Below are 20,762 nucleotides of genomic sequence, written 5' to 3' on the forward strand. Positions count from 1 at the left end.
ATTTTCTAATGGAGTTTCATCCTACCTCCCCCCCTCCGAAGGGGGTGGGGGTGAGAACGGATTCCCTGGAACGGAGCTGGTTCTGCCCGTGAAACCTGGCTGGTTATGCCCGTCGACTTCGTTAATTTATGAATTTATCATATATAATCTCTGGAAAAGAATACTATAAGATAAACATCAATGACATCAAAGAGGGTGGCGTTTGAGAAGGGGATTGACAGACAACGAATGAGAAGGAGAGAAGTGAGAGAGTAGATGGGGTGTCAGGGAGAAGAAAGAGTAAAAAAGACAGGGAGGGTTGGAGAGAGAGACAGAGACACAGAAGATGGGTGGTCGGAGAGAGAGAGAGAGAGAGAGAGAGAGAGAGAGTGCTAGTATTAGTGAGAAAAAAGAGGGCAAGAGACAGAGATGGTTAGAGAGAGAGAGAGAGAGAGGGAGAGTAAGAGAGAGAGAGTAGAGGGGTTGTTAGGTAGGAGAAAGATGGAAAAAAGGAAAAGAGAGAGAGAGAGAGAGAGAGAGAGAGAGAGAGAGAAGAGAGAGAGAGAGCAACTTTATCAGTTGTCATTCAGAGTTATCCCGAGCAGAGTTGGGTCGGTCAGCTAGTATATATAAATCCTATTAAGAGAGAAGTCACATGAAACCGGACAAAGCAACCAGTACTTTAAAAATGGAAAAATCTGAACACAGGATATTTAACATCAGTTCTCCAAAAATAGGCTGCAGTATACCCTTCTCCCTGAATGTCTTGGAAGCTTACCTCGTTAAGTTAAATATCCGCTGTGATATGTATACTGTTGGTTCTAAAAGCAACAGATAATACGCTTTACTAATCCAATACTCAACTGTCAGCATTAATAACCCATATACAAAAATGAAATGGGATATTTATGCTCTCTCTTTATTACTACTACTTCTACTACTACTACTACTACTACTACTACTACTACTAAAGTACTTGCTTTGTTCGCAAGTTTAGTTAGGTACGCCGCCCACGAAAACTTTTTTTTCAATTGATTAGTCTGTCGTGACAGAAATTTACAAATAAGAACGTGGAACACGAAAAATGAATGAGAGAGAGAGAGAGAGAGAGAGAGAGAGAGAGAGAGAGAGAGAGAGAGAGAGAGAGAGAGATGAAGATGAAGAAAACTCCATAATCCCAACTGCTGAATCTTCTAATCTGCATTTTGTGTTTCTTCTAAAATAGAATTAATGCCGTCTTAGAGAGCAACAACGGGAAATTATGATGTCTTTCATAAAAGATAATAGTGCTAAAGTCATAATAATTTTATGTGTTACGTTTGATATGCTCGAGGTATGAAAAATCTATCGCAGGAAGAAATCTCAGTTTAAAATTAAGTCTTGAAATATGAATAGACGACACATACAATTTACATACAGGCAACAAAATAATGTAGTACTTATGCTCTGCCCACTAACGACGATTTATAGATTTATAAATTACAATTTTTTCAAGACTAAAAAAAAGCGGAAGTTTCACAGAAATCCTGAAGACCTGATTTTAGACACCCTCCAAATGACGAAAGATACGCTTCAATTTCTGGTGATTTTCCGCGGGTAAAAACGCTTCACATCGTGCGTGCGACCATTATGTCACAAAACAAAAACAAAAGCAAAAATGTCAAACTTACAACTTTGCCAGAGCACTAATGATACGAGTGGCAGTACATTTTCGTTGTTGTAGTCCGATAACGGTTTCTAATTTTTTTTTCTTAAATCGGAGGTTCTTGGTTACCAAGTTTACATTTTATGGGTCTTTGAACTTTTTATTCTTGTAGTTTCGATCCATTTCTTTGCAAAGCCTTGCCTTCCCTGATTTATCCTCTTGTCATCAGTCTAATGCATCGAAAGATAAACAATGAACTCAAAACTGAATGCGTGAAAAGTTCAGCAGCTTACGAGGGTGAACAGAATTTCGTGCATATGGAAGGGATAAAAAAATTGCCAAAATGTATTCATAGCCTTTACTCATTTAATGCCAACCTTTGCACCGTAAAGACACACGTACCCATAAACGGTAAATCTTCAAAAACGCACTTCTTCCTCGCTTGAATCCCTAGTCCGGGTCGCCACTTCTGACGAACCTTTTCCAGGTCTTCCGTCAATCACTGAAGGGCTCAGTTCGTCATTTGCTTGAAGGACATATGCCTTCCTGCCTCCAACCCTCCCAATCCGCCGAGAAAAGCGATGAAACCCCAAACCATAAATTCGAAATAAAGCAAAATATTATCATAAATAACTGAATTTTCATAATTTTGATATTAATATTCTCTACTAATGCACACTTTGTGTATCTTCAGAAACCGAGTGTAACAGAAAATGAACTATAATCCCAACATACATGATAAGCAGTGCAATTGTACTCGAGACTATTTTTGACTCTAATACCATCAACGAAAAGATGGAGAGTTCATTAACTATATTAAAAAGATGTATGCAAAAACTCCCCCGCGCTTAGACTGCAAAAATCCACTACGGACCACATCCGGAGCAGCGAAAACTACAGTAACTGACTGACTGATTTATGTGAACAAAAGTGAAGAACAAGGACCACTACATCTACACTGCAGAAAAATTCTCTTGACTTTTTACGGCCAATGATACGTAGCGTTGGTAGGAATTAAAATTGTACTTCTGGACTTGATAGACAGAAATCTGGAGCGTGGAACGTTTGGTCCATCTCATTTGGGCGCTGTTCATATTGAAGCTGCTGTAACAGCGTCTAGTTAATGCGGATCCTGTAAAGTTGATGCAGAACTGCATGGGGATGAAAGCAGCGCAATTATAATTATAGGCAGACTAAAGCAAACACGAGTTTTAGCTTTCACGCAGATAATATAGAAGTTATAACTGCACTGTAAACATTAACAACCGAAATTAGTGCAACCATAACATAAAACATCATAAAACTTACACAATATCAATATCTACACAGAGCCGCTTGCTTGATTCAAATAAAACTAAAATCTGCAGCTATTCTTGACAGATATCAGTCCCAGAAAAATCAATTTAAAAAACTTAGCGGACATCCTCTCGTGCCTATCTTATGCACGTTTGCACAATTAGTTTGCTTCTGTAAACGAAATGTATTGATATATACATTAATCCCCATAAGTTAATTATAACAAAGAAACGCCTCCGATTTATACAAAAATGTGATTCTCTCTCTCTCTCTCTCTCTCTCTCTCTCTCTCTCTCTCTCTCTCTCTCTCTCTCTCTCTCTCAAATTGAGGGATCTAAATTCAACTCTTGTCGACCATCGTGGGCCACACACACACACACACACACACACACACACAGAGAGAGAGAGAGAGAGAGAGGAGAGAGAGAGAGAGAGTATTTATTATTCCGTTAAATGTAACCATCAAAATGGAGGACCTGGAAGAAGTATTCTTTACTATATCGAAGTGAAAGTATACATGCGGTACATTGCCAAAGAAACGATAACCCTGTGTCTTATTCAATGCAAGGCTTGAGCAAAAGAAAGTAAAAAAAGAGAAAGGTATGAAAAATCATCATATGACTTTTACGTACGAAGACGATTGGAGAAATGTTGAAAATATTCTGGCTGCCTTACTAAAAGGAACAGCCTCATTACATAAACTACTGGTTGGTCAGTGTTCATGAAATAAAATCAGTGCCTCGGTATCAGTCATACCTTGAAGAGGGTGAAAGGATTGCTTTACACTGTTCTATAGGCGGCACACTGTAGAAAGTTATGATCATTATTTTCTGCAATGACCGTACTCTCGGATTTTACTTTTCATTCACTTCACTGGTCTCTTCCCACATAGCTGTGCAACTTCTTCCATTGCTCCAGTGTTCAGCTCACTTCAGGATGCTCCTTCCTTCAGGCAGCCCTGCGAGATTCCAGGAGTGTGATCCGGTGGTCTCGTGAAACTTTTCATCTATAATGAGAGTTCTGTCAGAATGGAATGGAATATAAAATTTAGGCCAAACGCTTGGATCTATGACGTCACTCAGCGCTGAAAAGGAAGTTGACAGTGAGAATATTTTAAAAGATGTAGGAGGAGGAAAACCTGACCGTTGCACTTTGACAGAGCTGTTACGAGAGAGTGAAAAGTACGATGGGGAGAAAGAGAATATGGAAGGGAATTACGGTAAAAGGAATGAAAGAGGTTGCAGTTAGGAGCCGAAAGGGACTCTGCAAAGAACCTAAAATAATGCCTACAGTGCACCGTGTGAGATGCGCTGACCCCCTGAAGAGAAATTCCGTCAGAAGCAACTGCAGACAGACGACTGGCACACCTTACATAAAACGGACATAAATAATTAGAGGTTGATGAAGATAAAACACGTCCTAAGTCGGCCTTTAAGCCTTATCCCAACCAACAGAGGCATTCAAACGTTTGATATTGAGACCATATCATCATCTTTATTCACTAATCGAGAATCATTTCACTTTTGGAAAATTGGTCGCTGGTTGTGTAGACGACTTGTTACCTGCTAATTATTTTGTCTTTCTGATATCTATAAGTTATGTTATTCGTAAATTCTTCGGAATGGGTACCTTATGGGGCAATCCGTTCATTAGATAAGATGAAAATGAACATCCATAATCATTCCATAAGTTTAGCCGGAAAAAAAGACGCTAAAACTCTTCATGGGATGATTTGGCTTGTGAGAGAACAATCGGGTAAAATATTGAACTATCTTTCATGATATATCTTGAACCTTTGAACACAACTGAAAATACCATCCTTATCCTGTGGACACTTTACTCTTCTAAACCCCGGTATTTTTCTGACTATATTCTCAGTAGTGACTTTGAAAACAAAGTTACTGCTGGACATCATGCTTATGAAAAGATACTTCAGCTCACAAAAACAACATTAAGCTCCCTTTACGGAAATAAAAGCTTCTAAGCTCTTGGTTCAATCTGTCTCACCGGGAACACTTTTTCTTCACAAGACCGAGCCACAAATGTATATTTAGTGTCACTGTTTCTTTCAGCACCCCTGAAAGCGGATTACCAGTCGGAACATCACAAAAAAATTAATAATTGCTTTGTTTAGAAGTCAAATCTCTCGTCAGTTCTTATGACCCACTCACTCCCTTTCAGTAGATCACATTTTGTAACCGTGATTCAGTTGGGATAAACATCTGCATCCCTTGCTAACCTGAGCGCCAGTCAGTCAGCTGTGCCGAAATCCAGTCTTAAAAGTACAAATATTTTGAACAATTTACTTCTTGCCAAAGCATTTAATAAATAGAAGATGTTAATTCAAAGCCACGAGTAAAGGCCAGCTCAAAAACAACGCGGTGTAATGCCATCTGACCTACTGCGCTCAGCTGTCAATGCATAAGAGAGAAAAAGTGTCGGGGGGAGGGAGAGGGAGAAAGGAAGGGGGTGGGGGCCGAAGGCGAAGGAAAAAAAACTGGGGGAGAGGGAGATCCATGTCTCAAGGATGTTCAGTGCTTTAGGCCACTCTGCAGCTTGTCAAATGGCCTCTCTGAAAGTTTTTGTTATAAGTACTTGAGGCGATTTTGAGAAGATGAAACCATTCGCTGGCTGTGTGTGTGTGTGGTATTGCATCGGTAATCACGGGTATTATCCAGTTTCCCCACACAATTAAAGGTTAATCCATCTAAATTTAACACTTGGCTTTACCCTAATAACATATACCTTATGAAGCACTCCAAGACATTTGATCTATGAAAAAAAAAGTTCTTATTAAAAAATATTAAAGGTTGGGGAGGAACTGAAGAAAAAATGATACGTACATTAAGGCGCAGATGGCCATTTAAGAATTAGGTATCAATACAGGGATAAATTCGCGAACATAAAACCCTCAGAAACTAAATTTGTGTCATTAAAAAACATGATTCCCAGTACATATGAACTTACATATAACACAACCCTGGATTTCGCTATGCTCTGCTGTGAAAGGCGCTCTATCAATGATACCAAACCTTTATTTTTTGAGTGGTGGAGTAGATGGATTCAAAAATTTCCCCGGATCACAAAATCATATACATCCATGTAAGGGCAAAATAATGATTTTCATCACATGATATGCTCTGTCATTTGCGAATTCATAACGGAGGGCGGGGAAAAAAGAGAGAGCATTTGCATAGAAAAACATTTTGTATATCCATTAGGCTGATGAAGCAACTGCGCTCGGATTATGTTGGACTTTATTATCGCGAGCATCCGAGGTTGTTTAGCCTCGTGAAATAATACCGCCACCAAAATCGAGAGGGCGCTATTTTTTCCCCCTTTACGTTTTTGGAGTTCACAGATAGAATGAACACTACCTGAACCTGACACGGTTATATTTTATGTTCATGTACACTTGCTGCCGTTGAAATTGAAAACTGACTTTTTCGTTAATTAAACATATGGAATCCCCGTTGCATTTCTGGCTCAGAATAAAGGGAAAGATTAAATGGGAGTCGGGTTTTCTTTATTCTGCCATTTAAAAAAGAACGGTAGCTAACTACGGCCGAAAACATACAAGCTCTGTTGTCCATATCCATATACTCATTTTCTGGTGTGACTGTACGGCATTACAAACGCGCCACTCCTTGCGCGCACGTGCACTCACGCATACATTACACGCGCACACACACACACACACACACACACATATATATATATACATATATATATATAATATATATTATATATATATATATATATATATACATATCACCTATTCGCACTAGAAGTGACTCCTGAGGGGAGAGAGTTCTTATTAATTGTTTTAAAAGAATGCCGGTCCCATGAGCCTCTCCACCCTGGCTGTGAACTGTCCCAAGCCACTATTTATTGTCTGATGCATAATTCACAGCTGAGGTCAACAGAGGCTCCAGGGTTTTAAGCGACCGTGCCTGAATTATCTCAACTTTCATGACAATCGAACCCTGGCCCTCTTCCTGCTGAGGCGAGAGTCACGACCGGTAGATCATGAGATAAAGTGGCATCACGTGTAAAACGAGCGAAACGAACTGGTAAAGATACTATATTCTATACAACTGAGGAGTTTACAAGAACTTAAGAATACATTCCAACAACATCAGCAATGTGACTGCTCTTAAAAATCTGAAGGCTGGAAAAATTCATCTGAAGAGTTTTTTTAACAATATTAGACGAAATGACAATGAAGAGCGTAGCTTCCAACATCAAAACTGGTGAAGGTCGGGGCGTTAGAAACGAGCTCGTGAAAATGTTACACATATGTCATATTGCCAGAGGTGTGATGTTAACACAAAGCATGAGTGAGAGGGAGAGAGAATAAAGCATTACGCTGGATAATGCGTTTCTCCCGAAAAAGGACACACTCCAGCTGTGTACTTTCAATAACGCCTTAATACACAGGCACCGGAAAATATGCTGGCCGCAAGTGTGACTGACCCTTCTTATACGGGAGAGTTCGGCATTTAGCCATCACTAAAGCAAAAGAAGGGCGTCACTGTTTTTCATTACAGACCATTATGGGTTTGTTTAAGAATAATCTGTGCCCGTCATCATCAACAATAAGTTTGATACAGTGACGCAGGTTGATAACTTTGTCGATACTGGTGATTAATCTTTTGGCAGAGGTAATCATGCCTTAGTATGTGTTGGTGTGCCTTGTTAGCATATAAAATTACCCTCTGCCTTAAAACCGGAAATGTCCAGCTTCGAATGGTTACTTCCGCTATCCGGGCATTCTGTTCAGCAGGCAGTTCTGCAGAAGGTATTGATAGGATTCAAGAATATTGTTCTATTAATAGGACGGATTGCGACCTCAAAAGAAAATAATGCGAGACGCTCAGTTTAAGATTTTGGATGATGTGAATTCTTGTGCACACTTATTCTTTTTATTCAAAATATTTTACTCTAGCTGTTGCTCAAGTACAGTGTTAGATTAGGGGACTGATTGCTTCCTAAAACTAACGCAACAGGATACGCATGACAAAGCAGTAACTGATTATGGTGAACAGCACTGTTTCCCATAATGATAAAACGGAAGATGTGAAAATATCGTTTTAAAGTTTGTCATTTAGCACCCAAATACAGAGAACGACATTAGCAGGCGAGGTTTTCGGTAACTGACACCCTATTTTCGAATGTGCTTTTACAAATATAGACATTTAATACTTGTCTTCAACTCTGTTATGTGCTAAATAAAAAATACAATCTCAATTTAAGAACGAGGACTTGACAAGCCTATCAGTAAACTGATTCGAAGATGTCAATACCACGATATTTAAATGAGCTCCCAACGCCAGGCTACATAAGGTAATTACCTACTCTCCTTAGTTCTCTTAGAAAATGGTATTTATAAATCAAGTGGTACTTTTTCGTATAATAAAAGGGTTGGCCTTGTTAACTTAATCCTTAATTTTTCCCCTTTTTTTCTTAGTAAAATCAGTATTTAATAGTTTGATATATGACTAGGTCGCTGTAGGTCATGAGAGTATCTTCAGGAAAGAATAAATGCAAATCGGATAAGGACAGAGATTTCTTGTCATCCGTATGTAGTAATACAGAATCTCTATCATCACCAAAGACCTGTTTTTTAATATTTGATGGTATATACACATTACTATACGTATATGTATATGTATATATATGTATATATATGTATATGTATATGTATAATATATATGTAGATGTATATGTATACATATATATATATAATATATATATAATATTTATATATTATATAGATATATATATATATATATATATATATCTATATATATAATATATCTCTATATATATATATATATATAAGTGAGAGAGGTGGAAGTTACAAGAGAAAACAATAATGCCCTTTGGAATACCAGTGAACATTGTTCCAATATTTATTGCAGCTTACCTCTACAATTCTTTGAAATCCAACACATACGCGTATCTTTTTTCCATTTTACTTTAAACCGAGAGAACAGTTTACAAAATAGAAAAAAAGGGGGGCAATATACCAGAACTGAAAGCAGAAAATAATACATAAGCTACATAAACTAAAAATGCGATCTACCTCTCTACTCTCACGTGTGGTTACAGATGGCGGAGAAACCTGTTAATTGTAAAATCCTACAAAACAACAAAGCAATTTGAACGTTAATTTGTGGAGGCGAACTGGTATGCCATGGAGATGTGAATCCGGGAAATGAAATAAAAAAAAATATTTTCACCACTCAAATGTCTAATGTAATTATAATGTTTTCCTAAGTAATATCAGATGTTTAATTTCACACAAGACTTCATTATTTTTAATCTGCCAGGGAGACAATTTTAACTTTATTCAGCATTTTTCTGTCACTTTCCCAACGCATCACTGATAATTTCGTTAATTACACCTATCATTTCTTTTAATCCTTATAGATTACGAAATGGACGTGGCCTGTACACAGAGAACACACATTTTCACTTTTAAAAAGTTGAATAACACACAAATATCACGTACGTTTCTCGCTTTAACGACAAAACGTGAAAATATTCTGATAGGTACAATAATTCATTCTTACCTCTCACACATAAAAATACTTATACATATACAAATGCACAGCCAGTAAATTACTACTTACACACACACACACACACACACACACACACACACACACACATATATATATATATATATATATATATATATACACACACACAACACGCACTTACGCGCACCTGGTAAGTCGAATACACATTCACGCTGATACATAGATGGCACGCGCACGCATGTACACACATACAAACAAGTGCCTGCACAGTGGTTAGATAACGCGCACGCATATACATACATACAAACAATTGCCTGCACAGTGGTTAGATAACGCGCTCGCTCGCTCAGCTGATGAATGCAGACTAATGACATACTATTTTCAAATGACCTGAAACCAAACCTGGCGTGTTTTTTTTTAATCTATAAGCTCATTTAACCTAGACTAAATCAACTTCATTTGAATATCTGAGAAAATGTTTGAAATTTCTGTCGTATTTATGGTAAGAAAAGGTCATATTTACAGTGCGAGGTTTACTATTGCAATGGAGGCTTGTTTTCATCATGTAAGCTTAATAAAATCACATTTTAAGGATAGTTTTAGCAACTAACCACCCTATCAAACAAAAACAGTAGGTCCGTTAACTACTCTCTTGGTTTTGGAGCTGAAAGTAAATATCCACAGCCGATATCGGAGATGTTTCTATCTTTCTTTAGATTGTCAAGTGCACTGTGGCAACAGAAGTAAATAAAAACTTTTTCTAAATTTACGAACACACTATTAACGTAATGCTGGCGTGATTGACGTAAAATTTTTGAATAGACGAACGAATTAAAACAACTGAGCATACCATAACTGAGAGGAATAGCAAGCTGCAAAGATATAGGCGTCAACATTTCAGCAACATATCTCCATTCCAGCAATCACGATCAACTTCAGTCATATCCGCTGCGGATATTTTCTGTCTCCTCTGAAGAGACCTGCCATACATTTTTTGTTTATAATATGCATAGTCAAACTTTCAAAGAAATGAGAAAATGGTTTATTAGTTTTTATTGTTATCTTTATTATATGATCACTTAGATGGAGAAGCGATTAAAAACATTAAAACATTAAAAATATTGGTCGTAAGGTTTTACCCAGAGGCCTCACATTTTGTCTGCATGACCTAGGGAATATTGGTCAAGTCTTGAATGTCCTTTTAATATTCTCACCAAACAATTCGTTTTAAATCTATCTTTCGAATAAACGGTAATTCACTCAGACTGCCTTGCAACACTTAATGCAATGCGCCTCTGACTGGACAATAATTGCGTCGTAATTCACGCATACGCAGATCAATGTTCGGAACTCTTTAATAGGTAATATGTATATAGAATGTATATGTAAATAAATGCAAATATATTTATATATATATGTGTGTACATTTTATATATATATATATATATATATATATATATATATATATATATATATATATAGCTTGGCCTCTCGTTCATATAAGCAAGATTAACATTATATCACTGTCATGGCAGCACGCATAGAATAATAATAATTCTTCCTGTGATAATCCTAAGTCAGAGAGCAATGACAAGTTAAACAGGGTAGGGTGACAACGCGTCCCATAAATATTTTCTTTCTGAGCCTTTGTAGGTAGATAAATACAACTCGAACAATAATATTACAATTAATATCCTCTGCCTAACGTGGAAATTAAACAAATACATAGCAATCTTCTTAATAATACTCGTTTGAAATCAGTTAAGCTTTCGCAATTAAACTGCGAACGAAACAAAAGGCTGATTCTTTTGTTTAGTATATGGTGCTCATTTGCAAAATGAGCGTCGACTTTGACGTAAAATATCCGTCGTTGTCATGACTTTCAGAATACTCTCCTCTCTCTCTCTCTCTCTCTCTCTCTCTCTCTCTCTCTCTCTCGTCTCCTCTCTCTCTCTCTCTCTCTCTCTCTATGACCCCTTCAGACTGAACTCTGAAAGCACCGCGTGTTTGCATTTCATTTTCAACTGGAGAGTTTTTGCACCAGGTGTATTTTCATAGCATTAAATGCATGCACTTTTAATCAGAAAAGCTGCGGTGCCACACAAGAGTTGCAGAAAAGGAGGGATGACAGGGAGGGGGCGGCGGAGTAGGAGGGGGGGGAGGTGGTAGGCTGAGGGGAGACAAAAGGAAAAGGACAGATGAAAGGAGGGAGGACTCTGAGGAAGACAGGAGGAAGAGAGGGATAGGGCGAAGGAAGCTGAGGAAGGACAGACGAAAAGGAAAAGGAAAAGGGTGAATGTTGTCGCAAGTATATTTTGTCACGGACACTCAAAGGCTCATTTTCTTTGACTTTTTTTTTTTTTTTATCTCGTTCGACGGTCGTTGCGGGTGAATGGCTCGACTCAAGAAGTTATCAAGCTTGAGCTACAGTTTCGTTCGTCCTTTACCTTTCTTTCTCTGCTTCACTTTTCATTGTTTTTACGTTCACCTGCAAATCTACGATACTGCTGGGAAGGTCGAATGGAAGGGAAGTGTGACTCACTCGTAAAAGGATAATGCGAATACAATTTGGGAAAATTAAAAAACTTAAAAAATCGGGGCAGAGCATACCAACTCTGCCTCTTTCTCCCTTTTTCTGGCCTATATACTACAATGCTTCTGGTGACCAGGGAAGTGAATTAGGAAACTATTTACATCTTCACTGTTATGGAAAAAGTTAGGTTGGACATCGAGCAAATGGAGATAAGGGAAAAAAAAAACACTTAACGAGAGGGTTTATCTCTCCGTTAAGATATGTACCATCAAAACGTGGGGTGAGGGGCATCGACAAAATTTTCCTTATAACATTCTGTCTGTCTGTCTGTCTGTCTGTCTGTCTGTCTGTCTGTCTGTCTGTCTATATATATATATATATATATATATACTATATTATATCTATATATATACTATATATTATATATCATATATATATTATATAATAATCATAATATAATATATCTCTATCACACACACACACACACACACACACACACATATATATATATATATATATATATATATATATATATATATATATATATATATATAATATGTGTGTGTATAAACATCTTACCCCTTGGGATGGAGTAGAGCCTTGTATATAAGCATTCATCTACGAATGTCCTTTAATAATCCAGTTCGCTCTACCTCGGATACTAAAGGACATTTTGTGGTTTGATTTTGTGGTATGATTCTCAGTGATGTGATAAAATTCATCTATATATACATAAATACATACTATATATATACATATATATATATATATATATATATATATATATATATATATATATATATATACCTTTTTAAAAAAATCCAGTTTCTAATTTTAAACTTATGTAGCTTGTCCCTTCTTTTCTTGTATGGCCTTCCTGCAATTATCTGCAAAGCGTGTTTATAACTGCTACGAGGCTGTACTTACATACAGAATTCATTTCCAAAGAAAACTAAAAAATGGACAAAACTGACTCGAAATAAAAACGGTAGCAGCAAACCGTATAATCAAAACTCTAATCAGTAGACAACAAAGCAGGTTATTTGCGCATTAAAACGTAGGTAATTTGTCCGTGTTCATTTTTACAATTCAAAGGGAAGAACGACGAAACATTTACATGCAATTTCTCTTCCTGTGAATACTTATAGATTTCCATTTTCCATGAAAAGCATAACGGCTTTATTTGCATGCGAACCGCGCGCGTGCCGTTGTTTTGTAGTTTGACCTGCCTCTTTTGTAGCTGCTGCTCTGTAGCTGAAAGCTCACGTCAACACATCTGCGCCAAACGTTTGATTATACCATCTATTTATTGTTGTTGCCGGACGAATTACGACACCGGAGTCATTTCTCATGTTATTCTAAGGGGGGGATGTTCTATTGGAATGGAATATAGCATTTTGGCAAAAGGCCTAGCCCTGGGACCTATGAGGTCATTCAGCGCGGAAAGGGAAATTGAGAGTAGTTAAAGATGTTGGACTAAGAAACAATTATTAGGATAATGGGGTGGAAAGTAAGATGAAAGAAATAGACTATGAACAGTAAAAGAAACGAAAAGAGTTGCAGGTAAGGGCCGAAGGGACGCTGTAGTAAGCAATGCCTATAGTACACCGCATGAGATGCACTGACAAGACTAGGGGGCTAGGGGTCTAGGGGACTAGAGGGGGGGATGTTCTATTGGAGGCTCGCGAAAGAGGAATTATACGCGTTTTGCAACCTAAATGCGACGCTCGCTCGTCCCTCCAAAGCTTTTGTGTGCACAGTGATGCACTGCAGAATCAAGAGATTGATCTCAGAGGGGTTTGTAAACGCTGATAACATTACAGGAAAACAGGAAGGCTGGCGGAACGAGGAGGACAATATTTGCAAAGTCTGTTCGCGAGCCAATATCAATGCGACGCAATTATATCTAGAAAAAGTGTTTTCATAAACGTGAAATCTACTGCGATACACGAGTGTGTATACAAACAAACATATATATATATATATATATATATATATATATATATATATATATTATCTATATATATATTATTGTGTATATACTGTACTATAAGATAGATTTATATAATATATATATTATTAATATATTATATATAATTATTTATATTATAATAATATATATATAATTTTTCAACGTACTCAACAGTGGTAATGTACTGTGCGTGAATGAATTCGTTCTCAAATATAATCGTCATATCATTTAAATATATGCTTTTGCCCCTATACAACTTTTTTTTCTCCAACTCTGAGACTTATAGAATCATAAATTCGGCGTATGGCAATTCCAAAACATTTCGTTTCCCAAGACAAAACTTATAGGAAACCGAAGAGGTAAAGATTACACTCCCTGCTAATTTATTGTGGTGAACTGTACAAATATTGAAACTTATTACAGGAAAAGTTTCTTCATTATTTGTCATCTACCACCCTCCCTGATTGTTACAGACACGAAAGAGAGAGAGAGAGAGAGAGAGAGAGAGAGAACCCTTTGGGTATAAACCTGTATCGCACAGAACCACCAAATCCCTCAGGGGCATCTTGAGTAGGAGGAGGAGGAGGAGGATGATCGTAACCTACCTGTGAATGGTGTCGCAGGAACAAGTTTGCACTGAGCGCGGCACATTACTGGCGGGTGAGCTTGGGTCGGGTTGTCGGGTCCTATTATTGATCCCGGGGTAGGGGGAATTCAGCCGGTCGAATTTTTCAGAAATTGGCGACCGGTAATGGCGGGGGTCTGGCTGCTGGTTAAGTTTTTGGCAAGGAAGGAACCAAGGTATATATATACCTTAGAAGGAACAATCTGAGGAAATGGGAAGACGTTCGTGAGATTTTCCCACAGCCCTTTGCATAATACGACATTCCGTCTTTTTAAACCAATTGGCATCGGACGGGCAACCTTACGCCCTTTGCCAGCGCTGAGCCGGAAGAAAACTAGAAAAAGAAACATATTTGCAGCCATTACTGCAAGCAATGATGCTAAATCTAACATCAAACCTAGAATGCCACCATCGCGCATTTCATAATCCAATCCTGACTCGAAAACTTATCTTAAAATTAAACAAGCCAAATCAGTCTCACTTTGATACACTCATATTTTAAATTAGTAATAATGCCGAATAATTCCGTCATCGTTTGCAGATTTATAAATGCAACGTATAAAGAAAAAAGAAATTAGCGCTAAATTCAATAGGGGCTAATTAAATAAATCAATAACAATTCGAAAATGGATTTGAAGATAGATAAAATCCATCCCAAAAAATTAAATAACGATGAAAATGATACACAAACGTCTTTTTATCTTCGTTTGCGATGTTTTAGTTACGCAAAGACACACGGATCAAAATCTTTTAACCATTTTATTCAGAAGTTGCAGATAATATACGCCAAAAAATTTTCAAGCAGTGAATTCTATCTATGATCCCCAATAACACCAACAAGCTGTCTTTTGCATTTTATTTTCCCCTATTGTTTCTATGCATATCCTAAAGTCGATGAAGCAAAGCTGCTTCCTAATTCTTTATCTGAGAGAAGCAGTATTTCGACATTCGAAAAATTCAACCGCTCGCGATAACATGTCGATAAAACAAAATTAAAAATGATCTTGCAGATAAAAAAACACGAAGAAAATATTTCCGACACAACGAAAATGAAAGCAGCCTCCAATTCGGAGACAAAGGAAAAAGTGTACCAGAGAAGTCCCCGAAAATGATCTACTCGAAGACGGTACAGCGGCGTTCCCACGGTTTGTGTTTGTTTTTATGGGCTACACCTTTGTGGTCAGTTCGCTAGGTTTAGAACCTTTGACTCGAACGAACAGAGGAGGAGGAGGAGGAGGAGGCCGTATCCCAACAAGCCTCCCACCTGAATCCTACTACCCCCTCCCTCAACATAATGGCTCCCGGACCCACTCAAGGGTCCCCCAAATCGGAGAACTGTACTCTACGTTCCAACGCGCCCTTTCACCTTCGCCTCCTCCTCCCACTCCCTCCTCCTTCTCCTTCAGCGATCAGTGGAGTCTCAGTGGTTAACTACGAATAGCTCATGAGTCTAGGTGTGTACCATTGATTTATATAAATACGAACATTTTAAGCTGCAAGTAAGTTGTCATACCAATAATTCTATCGGCCGGATTACTTCGGCTACGTTGGGTTCAGAATTTCCCTCTAATCAGCTACTCTGCCACTTTTTCCAGCCTGCCGAAGTAGGTACTCTTGTTTCAGGATTAATAAGAAGCCAAACACGCCATGGGAATCATTATATCCTACATTCCTTGAGTGCCTATGGATCACCGTAAAACCCATGTTTCGTAGAATAACCTTGATATCAAATAATCTTTATGCCTTTGCATTTGCAACCAAAATGCAAAAATATTTATTTCTTAAGAAGTTAATATAGCTTCTTACTGCATTCTTTGTATTCACTTTCTCATCTGAATACTGAAAAGAGTATAATTATATTTACTACAAAATCATTCATAACAGGTCCCCAGAAAATGAACGGAATAAACATTCTACAATCATCATAATCGGGATAATTAATGTTAACCATAAATTCTTCCACAAAATTTTTCGGCATAATATTCAGTACAATACCCTCGAGGTGTTTCACAGCATTTGACCAATTTCCCGATATTACAAATTGTGGCGCTTCAAAACGGAAAACTTCCAAATCAGCCATTCTAAAATAATTTCTCTTTGCTGCTTAGCCTTTGACCAAATCAGTTTGATAGTACCGTAATGGCAATGGTTATGAGGCAATCCTACAGGTTTGTGGCCACAGTCAAGAGCTATTTTTTCAATAACATAAACTGGACCTAAAGATGTTGCAATCGGCTCCACTAACTCCACTCGTTCAGAGTTAATCAAATGCTGTTGAGCTACATTATGTTTAGGATCTTCAATTTCTATCAAACTGGAAGGTTTGACAAACCTAACTACATGCTTAAATGATCCGATGAACTCTCCATTCATGATTATGGACTCCGGTGAAGTATTTGGCAACCATTGCCTTCGGAACAATTTCTCGAAGACTTTGTTTTAGTTAATGATGAAAACACCCGTTATTTGTTACAATCAAAAGCAAGTTCTGCATTGGGAACGAAACCACGACTACAACCAGCACGTAATAATATCAATTTGCTGCCCCGTCCGTTGTTGTCTGAACTTCCGTTGGTCTTTCAGTTACTCCTACTATCCAGCTTGCTTTACACAGGTCTCCTAAATAAATAGTATAGTAGACTCTTCCCCTGCATCTAAGAGCCTTTTCACTTCCAGTAGAAAATTCGTTCTTCCACTCAATACGTCTCTCCTTTAATTAAATATATTTGTTCAATAACCTTTCCCATATTTGAATCTAACACCATGAAGAATTTCCACACTATGTTTCTCGTCAGCCAGGGAGTCCAGTATTTCTTCAACATCGAGATCTTATCAAGAGTTGGTATCTCCTCCCACGAATAATAATGTATACCGTGTCCCGTAATATTTCCTTATCAAAAACCTCGATATTTCTCACGATTTTTGTTCTTTTTCTTGTTTACCTACGAAGAAAAATAAACCAGTCTCATCTTTCGATATCTTTCGATCCGTCTCTTCCCTTAAATTAATCGGCAAATTGTTGCACTACGTTGAATTACTTGATGCAATGGATGTTTAATAGCATGCAATTCCTTCTCCCTTTTAAAACACTGAAGCATATATAATATTTACTTTCATTTTATGAATAATGAAGGAAGGTGGTCAACAATCACGTTTGTAGTTTAACTAGCGGTTACCTCACTTAAAGGCCACATGTGAGGAAGCCAACACCGCTAAGGAAAGAAAAGAAAAGAAAAGAAAAGAAAACAAAAGACATATCTATCAGATTATCGCCGTTATACCTGCAAAGCGTGAATGAGGTCAAGGAGTTATGACACCAGAGCTCTTCTCCTTCCAGTTTTAGCTCGCTGTAACATGATTTCACAATATTTGTTTTGCTGCTGAAATAGTTACCAAGATTGCCGAGCAATTCCCTAGTAACTTCACCTGTGTCAGTAACCATAGCCACTGCGGGGCAACTATATCTAGTACTTGGGTGTAACTAATATCCCACATTCGCTTAATGGCGTCAAGTTAAAAGCGCGTGAAATTCAAGAACTGAATGTTAACATAAACAAGGATAACAAATGATCGGGAATTACATGAGTGATGCATTCTACACCCCGAAGCAGGAGATTACAACGAGATTTTTCATTTGCATGAAGTTATTACTTGCATGTTCACGTGGTTGACTCTTTGCAGTTCTTAGCCATTTCAATTTTCACAAATCTTAAGTATTATTATTATTATTATTATTTATTTTATTTTTTTTTTTTTTTTTTTTTTTTGCTCTATCACAGTCCTCCAATTCGACTGGGAGGCATTTATAGTGTGGGGTTCCGGGTTGCATCCTGCCTCCTTTAGGAGTCCATCACTTTTCTTACTATGTGTGCCGTTTCTAGGATCACACTCTTCTGCATGAGACCTGGAGCTACTTCAGCCTCTAGTTTTTCTAGATTCCTTTTCAGGGATCTTGGGATCGTGCCTAGTGCTCCTATGATTATGGGTACGATTTCCACTGGCATATCCCATATCCTTCTTATTTCTATTTTCAGATCTTGATACTTATCCTTTTTTTCCATTTTTTCCTCTCTTTCTCTTCAACTCTGGTGTCCCATGGTATTGCGACATCAATGAGTGATACTTTCTTCTTGACTTTGTCAATCAACGTCACGTCTGGTCTATTTGCACGTATCACCCTATCCGTTCTGATACCCATTAGTCCCAGAGGTGATCTTTGCCTGATCGTTTTCTATGACTCCCTCAGGTTGGTGCTCGTACCACTTATTACTGCAAGGTAGCTGATGTTTCTTGCACAGGCTCCAGTGGAGGGCTTTTGCCACTGAATCATGCCTCTTTTTGTACTGGTTCTGTGCAAGTGCCGGGCATTCACTTGCTATGTGGTTTATGGTTTCATTTTTCGTATTGCACTTCCTACATATGGGAGAAGATGTTATTTCCGTCTATCGTACTTTGAACATATCTGGTTCTTAGGGCCTGATCTTGTGCCGCTGTTATCATTCCTTCAGTTTCCTTCTTTAGCTCTCCCCTTTGTAGCCATTGCCAATTGTCATCGCTGGCTAGTTCTTTAGTCTGTCTCATGTATTGTCCGTGCATTGGTTTGTTGTGCCAGTCCTCTGTTCTTTCTGTCTTTCTCCTGTCTCTGTATATTTCAGGGTCTTCGTCTACTTTTATTAGTCCCTTCTTCCCATGCACTCTTTAGCCACTCGTCTTCACTGGTTTTCAGATATTGCCCCAGTGCTCTGTTTTCAATGTTGACGCAGTCCTCTATACTTAGTAGTCCTCTCCCTCCTTCCTTTCGTGTTATGTATAGTCTGTCCGTATTTGCTCTTGGGTGTAGTGCTTTGTGTATTGTCATTTGTTTCCTGGTTTTCTGATCTATGCTGCGGAGTTCTGCCTTCGTCCATTCCACTATTCCTGCGCTGTATCTGATTACTGGCACTGCCCATGTGTTTATGGCTTTTATCATATTTCCGGCGTTGAGTTTTGACTTGAGTATCGCCTTGAGTCTCTGCATATATTCTTTCCTGATCGTGTCCTTCATCTCTTGGTGTTTTATATCTCCTCCTTCCATTATTCCCAGGTATTTGTATCCTGTCTCATCTATGTGTTTGATGTTGCTCCCATCTGGTAGCTTTATCCCTTCAGTTCTCGTTACTTTGCCTTTTTGTATGTTGACTAAGGCACATTTTTCTATTCCAAACTCCATTCTGATGTCCCCACCCCAGATACAATCCTTACAGTCTGGATTAGGGTATCTATTTCCTTGATGCTCTTACCATACAGCTTGATGTCGTCCATGAACATCAGATGGTTGATTTTGTTGCCTCTTTTCTTGAGTTGGTACCCGGCATCCATCTTCTGTAGTACTTTTGTCATGGGAATCATGGCTACTACGAAGAGTAGTGGGGACAGTGAGTCGCCCTGGAAGATCCCTCTCCTGATATTAACCTCTGCTAGTCTTATTCCAAAGCTTGTAAGTATTGTATTCCAGTTGCGCATTGTATTTTTGATGGTATTTTCCTCTGCCCCATATATTTTCAGGCATTCTATTAGCCATGTGTGTGGTATCATGTCGAAGGCTTTCTTATAGTCTATCCATGCCATGCTTAGGTTGGTTTTCCTTCTCCTACTGTTCTTCATTACCATTTTGTCTATGAGGAGTTGGTCTTTTGTGCCCCTACACTTCCTTCTGCAGGCCTTTCCTGTTGGTAGGGGATGGTGTTTGTCTCCTCTTAGGTAGTTGTATAGGCCTTTCACTGATGATACCTGTTAGTAACTTCCACATTATTGGTAGGCAGGTGATAGGCCTGTAGTTACTGGCTATATTTCCCTTACTCTTGTCTTTTTGTACTAAGGATGTTCTTCCTGTGGTCATCCATTTGGGTGCTTGATGATTTGAGATACAATGCTGGAGTTGTTCTGCTATTCGTGGGTGTAGGGCCTTGAAGTTTTTGAGCCAGTATCCATGGACTTCATCGGGACCTGGGGTTTTCCAGTTTGGCATTTTCTTTAGTTGGTGTCTGACTGTGTCTGTCGTGATGTCTGTGAATCTTTGTTTTATTCTCCGTGTTTCTTCTTCCTTGACTTCCTGGAGCCATGTTTGCATGTTTGTTGTGTGATACCGGATTGCTCCATATGTTTTCCCAGAGTCTCTTACTTGG

At 38.2% G+C, this 20,762-nt stretch overlaps 1 protein-coding gene and 1 long non-coding RNA gene across 5 annotated transcripts in view; one reads left to right on the forward strand and one right to left on the reverse strand.

The window, feature by feature from the left end:
- LOC135223874 (uncharacterized) overlaps nucleotides 1–20,762 on the reverse strand; it is a 194,872-nt gene that overhangs the window by 153,013 nt on the left and 21,097 nt on the right. The gene's annotated exons all lie outside the window — the stretch shown is intronic.
- Nucleotides 1–20,762, forward strand: part of LOC135223842 (BTB/POZ domain-containing protein Tiwaz-like) — a 221,659-nt gene that overhangs the window by 66,687 nt on the left and 134,210 nt on the right. The window lies entirely within an intron of this gene.

Source organism: Macrobrachium nipponense, chromosome 20 (genome assembly GCF_015104395.2).
Source record: "Macrobrachium nipponense isolate FS-2020 chromosome 20, ASM1510439v2, whole genome shotgun sequence".
NCBI lineage: Eukaryota > Metazoa > Arthropoda > Malacostraca > Decapoda > Palaemonidae > Macrobrachium > Macrobrachium nipponense.